This window comes from Acartia tonsa, chromosome 7 (assembly GCF_053477335.1).
Source record: "Acartia tonsa isolate MP-2025a chromosome 7, ASM5347733v1, whole genome shotgun sequence".
NCBI classification, from domain to species: Eukaryota; Metazoa; Arthropoda; class Copepoda; order Calanoida; family Acartiidae; genus Acartia; species Acartia tonsa.
In genome coordinates this window covers 7,498,557-7,507,631 of record NC_137266.1, presented here as the reverse complement: position 1 = coordinate 7,507,631, position 9,075 = coordinate 7,498,557, and positions in this window count along the sequence as shown.

Here is a 9,075-nt window from a genome sequence, read left to right as displayed (position 1 = left end):
TTAAGATCTTGGTAACCGCTGAACCGATCGGATTCTACTCTTCAGGGTATATACCTATTGGTCCTATGGTGGTTTTAAGCTATTTTCTTGGAGGGTGGGACACCCCTAACCCGCTAGTTTCTGATAATCTATAAACATTCTATTAATTTGGCAACTTGGGATACAATCCCTTCTGGATACTATCTTAATTAAACATAACCTCACCAAAAATAAGCATCGAAAGTTTAAGATTTCGATAACTAAAGAACTGATTTATTTCTCTAATATACGGAAGCTTAAATTGGTCCCAGGTTGGTTTTATATTTTTATTTTTAGATTTAAGACTTAGGATGGTTTTTGGATATTCAATCATTGAATGGATATTTAGTAGGTGCTAGGGGCACAGATACTAGTGCAATATAAGGAAAAACGACAGTTCATTATATAGTTAAATTTTCCCAACAAAAAAAGGCGGTTATGAATTTAAACATTCCTAATCTGCCTTTCTATGCCTCATATGGGTGTATTTTCACTTCCACACACATAATTCTCATTGCTTTACTCTCATCACTAATCACTCTCTATCCCATATCTATTTAATTGTTCTAATTAAGATGTTTTATTATTCACTTTTCATTTATGGCCGTTCTGCAATTAGTCTGTTAGGCTTTCGGAGGAATTTGATTTTCTTAGCTGATATTTAAGATAAACAGATGAAACTTTTAGTGAAGTTTTCTTCATCAATGAGTATCAATTATATATTATTGACTTGGTCCGTCAGGCTGTCGATCTTGCTTCAAGAAGTATAAGTACTTTTTTTATGGTTTAGTGATTTATCGCAAATATTTCTCTTTCTTTTTATGACAACTGAACATCTACTCTATGAAACACTTTATCCGTTTGCTCGTCAATGATTTTGTTGAGCTTTGCTACTCATAGATGTTCTCATATGGGATCTTACGGGATAAGATTATTGTGGATAAATTAATATACATCCTCCATGATAATACACAAAATTACCCCTTCTGTAGATCACAATTAGATGTTAAAACGGTTGGGCATTCAACTAAATGAAACAATCAAAATTCAATAAAAGTCGTCAGATTTGTTGAGTCATCAAATAAGAACAGTCATTATAAAACTTGGAACTTGTGCAATAAACAGCTCAATGTATCCTTCCTCCCTGTGTTGTCATCCTTGTTGCAAATATGAATAATTAAGCGTATGTGAGAATATGCAGAAGTGAGTGGACACCTGTGTATGTTATATAGCTTTAACTTGATTAAAGTCAGAGAAACAATTCAATTTTGTAAAAGCTGTATGAAGACTACGTCAACTGAATGAAAATGGCCGTTTTTAGAAGCGAAGCTTCTTTATAAATTTGTTTATGTACGAACGTCCGTCCGCTTAAATTTCTTTTGATGATTCATGTAACATTTAGGGTATAATTTTGAAATTGGAGCAACTCAATAATCATGACAGGATATTTGAATTTTGAAACATGAAACTATTAATATGATTTAAGAAATGATGATTTCTACAACGATAAGAAACACTATTACAAATATGTACATATACCATCTGTAAGACTTGTCATAGAGTATATATGATATTATGCATCTTCTTAATATTAAAGTCATTAGATTTTTCTGCAATTGTTTGATTTGTTAGGCTTCGCCTTAGATGAATGTTATCATCCTTATTCTTATTTGATATTGTCCATATGTATGCACACATTTTCATGTAAATATGAATATATTGCATATTATTTTACTCATTTCTTTCAATTTCAAGTTTAATCAGATTAATATATTTTCAACCAGAGAGGCGTGTAACAACTAGCGGTCACTCCCCAGGAGGCCTCTAGAGGCACTTTAGGTCGAAGGTCGATCAACCCCCTAACACCCCAATTTAAATTTTAATTTTAAAAAGAAAAGGGGAAAAATCGGAGGAATATTATTTTTCTAAGGGCTATTTCTCTTTAGAGGGTGATGGCACCCTCCCCAAAATTAATATGAGAAGCTACACTGTACAGGATAATAATATCGGTTCAGTGGTTACAACGGTCCTTCGGTACAAACAGACAGACAGTGAGACATCATGTTACTTTTAGATTTCAATTTAATAGTGGTTTTGCTGTCAACAAATAAAGGAAAAATTGTAATGTTGCCATAAAAATGTAACTACCAAAATAAATTTCCTTCACGATATGAAGCGATATCAATTTTGAAATTCACTCACAATTTAACTGGTTTCCCTGGTTGCTTTTTATTATAATATTACAGCAGAGTTTGAGTCTCAGTTTGGTCTTTATTATGCTGTGACAATACCAAATGTTTGGGAACTTTGCAACTCTAATTTTGAAACTAACAGACACTTACACAAATAGAGGTGTAACCTATGAAACTCAACTAATATAAAAAGGTGCATTAATCTACTAAATATTCTTTTTACTTGTGGCTACGGTCTACAGCCATGCCTCTAGGGGCACTTGAGGAAAGTGGAGAAGGGGGGGGGGGAGGAAGTAGACCCTTCGTTTGCCACTTCAGTTTTAAAAAGAAAAGGTAAAAACTATTTTTTTGAACGGTTAATTTTTTCTGAGGCTAAAAGCCCCCAACATATTAAGTCATAAACCATCCTTGAAACTTGAGAGGCATCACTTTTAAAGATGCACCATATCTTTTCGGACGCACACAGACAATCATACAGTTATCACACAGGTATATTTAAGTACAAAGTAAAGTAGATTTCTGACTTTAACAAAGCATATAAAGATTAGGTAAGACAACAATAATTCAAAGCTAAAAAAAAGTTTTAAATCATCAACATTATTATAAGACACAGGGCGTTTAAAAAAACTGCGTTTTCCAAATTTGGGAAACAACCGTTAGGAGTACAAAAAAAATAATTATATGTCAATATTCTCTTTAAAAATATGCATCAAAATTGTTACAGGTGTTTTTTAGTATCTCTGAAAATAACGTTGCATTTTAAAGCATAAATATTTCAAAAGATGCGTATGATGCTTTTTTTCTGGTAGAATTTTGTGCCTTAAGGTTGGTTTTCAAAAATTTATTCACTTAAAAACAACATCTTAATAAGGCCAATACAATTTTCTACCAATTACACTAAAAATTTCATATAAAATTCCCTCACTGAAAACAAATATTCAGTTTTTATTTTTGTATACTTAAGAAACATGACCTTAAAAATTGCTCATGTTTGTAAATCCCCACCCCTCATTTATTCCTATAATCCTTTAATTTGATTGACAGGTTAAGATATAAACTCATAATTTATTCATAATTTGTAATTAAATGCTTTAATAAAAAAAATTCAAACTTCAATAACTTTTTTGTCTTTAGAGATTTTTTTTCAAATAAAAAGGAGTTTTTTTCTTTTTACTACAACCTACGTTATTAAAGAAGATTCTTTTACTGCAAATGCATCACAATCAAGAAATGTGAAAAAATGACAAATTGCAGTTTCTTAAAAATGCTTTTGTGAGGAGCTAAAAAGCATTTCACCTTTAAAACTCATTGAGGTACTTTTCTTATACCTTTTTCTAAATTAATATTGAAATTCTACGATTTTTATATACATAATAAAAGAGTTATTTTAATTTTTCTTGCACAACATTTTTCACATAAAGCATTTTTGGAAACTATGTACCTATCATAGAGGACGTATTTTTAGAGATAATGAAAAACACCTGTTATAAATTTGATGTACTTTTTTACAGAGAATAAAGACAAATATAATCGTTTTTTCTGTATTCCTTCTGGTTGTGTCAGAAAAACGGAAAACGCTGTTTTTCTGAAACACTGTGTATATCTATAATACAAAGTAGAACGATGTCTGTCTGTCCGTCTGACCGTCTGTCCGTCCGTCTGTCTGTCTGTCCCTTAAGATCTCGGTAACCACTGAACCGATCGGATTCTACTCTTCAGGGTATCTACCTATTGGTCCTGTGGTGGTTTTAAGCTATTTTCTCGGGGGGTGGGACACCCCCAACCCCCCCAAAAACCAAAAAATCCCCCCCCATTTTTTTTTTTTTTTTTTTTTTTTTTTTTTTGAAGGAGTTTCCATGGTCCTGTATGGTCTCTCGCAATAATTTTTTTTTATCACCTCTTGGGCAAAGCCCCTAGAGGCTAGGGGCGAAGCCGCTAGTTTAACATAAACAAATTGTCCATTACATAAAGCCATACAAACAGACAAATAAAAGGGAATAAAATTCATATAAAACTTTATGCTCAAAAGATAATAGTTTCATATGCCACACTGCAAAGTGTCGAGTTTTCAATTTTCTACCCACTTTCTTTTTATGCCTGGTAAAATTTTCCAATATCTGTTCTTTTATGAAAGTATTATCCACTTTATATGCAAATCCTGACCTAACTTTATCTTATTTTACATTATGTTCTTCCAGGGATCTAAAGGGATAAGACAATGGCCGATAAATTGATGTTCATTCCCAAAGATGATACACAAAATTGCCCCTTCTGTAGAATACATTTAGTGTAACGTTTGGACACTCAACTTGATGAACCAACCATTCAAAATTCATTAAAAGTACCCAAAGTTGTTAAAAACTTTTGGGACTTGTGTAATTAACAGCCCAATATTCCCTCCCTCTCTTTATTTTTCTGTTCAAAATTTTCGGTGTAAAAATAACATGTACATAAAATAACCTAAGTTAGCTGGGGTGGGGAGTAGATGGTATGTTTTTTTTAAAAATGCTAAGTTAGTGATTATTGAATAAAATTTTTGCTTATGTGATTGTACACCCTTGAATTGTGAATGTGATTTTACATCCCTGAATTGTGGATGTAATTGTACATCCCTGAATTGTGGATGTGATTGTACACCCCTGAATTGTGGATGTGATTGCACACCCCTTAATTGTGGATGTAATTGTACATCCCTGAATTGTGCATGTGATTGTACATCCCTGAATTGTGAATGTGATTGTACACCCCTGAACTGTGGATGTAATTGTACACTCCTGAATTGTGCATCTCTCTAGAGACTACTCAACATTATTTAGACAAGGTCAATTATATCCATAAGAAGCGCAGCAATAACAAGCTAACCTGCATTATACATGAAAATTGTATTATATACAAACACAAAAATCAAATGTTTTAGGCAAGAGATGTTTTAAAGTTGTTAAATATTACATATCATTAAATTTTAAGCAATCCATCTTTCTTAATTTTGAAAAACCTTCAGATTTTGCTTGGACATTGATAGTTTGTTTAAGAAACGTCCCAAAAGTCAACGAATGAGAAAACTTGTTTATACTTAACTTTTGGTACAAGAATAATTACAGACCAACGCCACTCCCTCCCTGAAAATCCATCAATGCAATAGGAATATCCTAAACCTAACTCTGACATTACTATTATAGCTGACAACAAACAGACAAACCTCATAGAAGTAGAATGCTGACTTTAATAAAGTGGGATGGGAGGGTAGGTATTATCTCTAAATCTCAAGGAAAGTAAATATATTTGTACAAGCTAATAATAGCAAGATAGATATAATACAGTTCATCAAATACAAGAGACTCAATATAATTGTATTCCTTTGAGTATAATTAGGGTTTATTTGGTAAAATTGATTAGCTATCTAACTATCTTTTTACTTAGAAGAGAGGGATGGGGGGGGGGGGTAGAGGTTAGGGCAATTAATCTCTGATATTTTTAAAGATTCATGTCAGGTGCATGAAATATCTCAAATTTAACTGAATTGTATTAACCAAGGGCTTTGAACCATGGTTGTAAGTGCCAAAAAATGTTGATGGTGATCCTGAATTTTTGAGGTGAATTGGGGATAGGGGGTTGGGGGGGGGGGGGGTGGTTAATAAAACTATTATCAAACCCTCCTTGGACGTCCTTAAGTACTTTCTGAAAAATTATGTGCATTTAAATACTAATTTGTTTAAAAATATGTATGAAATGAGGCATTTTGTCACTTAATTTATGTTACACACGACGAATGCAACATAAGTTAACAGTAGGGTTGGGCCGGATAGTTTTTTGGCCAGATACCGGATATCCGGCTTATTTCAAATGCCGGATCTCCGGTATCCTGCCGGATATCCGGCAAACTACCGGATATCCGGCCAAATTGCCGGATATCCGGCCAAATTAATTGCGTATTATTATAAAAACATGCGGCTACGCCCTTAGAGGCCTCTAGGGGCACTTGGGGGGGGGGGGGTATTTGAATTTGATAACCATTTTTATTTCAGATTTATGAAAAGAAAAAAAATTGGGGGGTGGAATTTTTTTTAGGGGGGGCTGATGCCCGCTTATTTTTATATCTAGTTGAAAAATTAAATAAAAATATTTTTTTTTAGGGGGGGGGGGGGTTTTCTAGTGGTGATTTCTCTTGAGGGAGTGGTGGTACCCTCCCCCAAAAAAGTCATAAACCTATGAGAAGCTACCCTGTAAAGGAGAACCCAATCGGTTTGGCGGTTAGCAAGATCCTTCAGTACAGACAAACAGATAGACATCCTGTTACTATTATAAAGATTCGGGTTAAAACTTAAAAATTATGTAACTATTAAATGATCTTTCTTCTAAGCAATTAACCCATTAGTGCCGAGCGCCACTTTTATGGGCCGATCGAGCTGAAAAATTCAGGGAAGCTTTATAATGGTCAAAACGGAATTCGTATTTTTTTGTTTTGCTCTAGTGGCGTGCAGAGGAAAGTTGCAAAAAAAACCGGTTCGGCTCGGCCATAAATACCAACCAGGCATTATTACCAGTTTTGGGCGGTTTCCGCCAGCGTTAAAACCCGGTTTTGCTGTAAAAAACCGGTTATTTCGACCAAAAATCGAAAAAATGTAATTTTTGATCGTCAAAAGTGAGATGAACCCTTTTTAGAACTTTGATACGATCCGAAATTGAAAACTACACAACCTCATGTAATCTATAGAGCTACAAGTATAATACGAAGCGATTTATTTCAAATTTAGTGTTTCGGCTATAGGTGCCGCCGTTTTCGGGTAAAAAAACCCGTTGCTCGAAGTTTTAAAAGACACACACTACAAAAAAAGAACATATAAAATTTGGGTGTTACATATCAGAAAACGAGAATAAAACTATTGGGTGACACCTATAGAGATTACTAGGGTTATTAGGGTGGCTCAAACCCTTACTAATGACGTAAACTGTTATTTTTATTGGTTGAAAAGTTAAAACCGGGTAATAAAAACCGAAACCGAGCCGGGTTTTAAAACTGTCGGGTATTTATGGCCAAGCCGAACCGGGTCATAATAGGGCGTAAAATAACGATAAAAAAATCATATAAAAAATAATAATTTGAATAAATCGAATTCACAAATAGATGTACTTGTCAATAAACATTAGATTTCACGAAAAAAATCAGCGACTTTACTATAAAAACAAAAAAGTTAGAAGGGGTATTTTGAATTTTCATGATTTTCAAATTTTGTTGAGCTATACCGGAAAACGGAAGTAAGCTAAACTGCCTGCTCCAGGGGGAAATGAAAGCCAGGGTAGTAGAGGGGGGATTCCTACTGAGAATAATGCAATTATGAAGCCGGAAACCATTTTTCGGAACCGGGTTTTAATGCCCGGTACGGCACTAATGGGTTAATCTAATAAACTAATACTACCCACAATCTGTAATATTAACCCCTGTTGGAGGATGGGCGGGGAGGTGGCATTGAACGCATGACCCCCCCCCCCTCCCGTGCATTTTCTATGTATAAGAGGTAGAGGGCTATAACTAAGTGACCTTTGAAATATGGGTATGACACATAACTGAGAGTTGGAATTTTTTTAATACCTCCTTCCTGGCGGGCACAGGATGCCAGCAAACCTGGTAAGGTCATTCAGATAAAAGTAAGTAAAAACATTTTTTTTTTACTTTAACAAAGCATTTCATGTTATCAAATACTTAAATATTTAGTCGTACATCCTTATATGAAATATAGGTGTTCAAGTCAATTTAAGGTTCCAGGTATAGTCCTGCAAGTCCTGAACCTCCAGGTCTTCAAAAATCTTTAAACGGTTCCTGTGACAGCAATTTTTTACTTCAAATTTTAAACCTAGGCTTTGTATATGTCTTCATGACATATTACAATTCCATAAAATCTGTTGCTGTTTACCTGCCGACCGCCAGTTTGCGGCTGGCAGCTGCCAAGAACTGCTGCCCCTGCCAAAATTTATGTTTTGAGATTTCTAATATAAAATTTACATCATAAAGATAAACATATTCAAAAAAAATTGTTCTTCTAGCTTCAATAATAAGAAAATTACAGCCATTTATAATTAAAAAAGCAGAAATTTTTGTTGTAAAATATAAAATACTAGCGGCTACGCCCCTATAGGCCTCTAGGGTCACTTAAGTTAGGAGGGGGAAAAGTCGACCTCATTCCATATTAAATTTGAGTTTCAAAAGAATAAAAAAAAAATATTTTGGGGGGGGAAGGGAGGGTAAAGACACCCTACCCAAAAATAGTTTAAAACCTTCCTAGGACCTATAAGAAGGTACACTGTAAAGGAGAACAATATCGGTTTAGCGGTTAGCGAGATACTTTGGGATAGACAAAAAACGCTTACTGCTTTATATAATAGGATTATATTGCCGGATATCCGGCCTCACCGGATATCCGGCCCAACCCTAGTTAACAGGTAAGCTAAAATGATGCTCATGCCGCTCCTACACATTAAAGAAAGCATATTATCCCCATAAAGAAAGATATTGGACCCATTTTATCATTTTAACATTCCTGAGATTAAGGTTTAATGCATTTAGATCAAGTCGAAAAAATCCCAATCGATGATGCATACAAATACCCCTTCAGTAGATTAAATTATTGGTTGTAACGTTTGGACACTCAACTTAATGAAACAACCAATAAAATTTCGATTAAAGTTCCAAAAAGGAGGTAATTATAAAACTTTGAGGACTAGTGTAATAAACAGCCAATTGTCCCTCTGGGTTTTAGGGCTCGAACCCAACATTCATGGCATAGAAAAGCTAAGAATCTAAAGCTAAGAATCTTTCCGTCTGTCTGTCTAAAGCTTAAGATCTCAGTAACCGCTGAACCGATTGGGC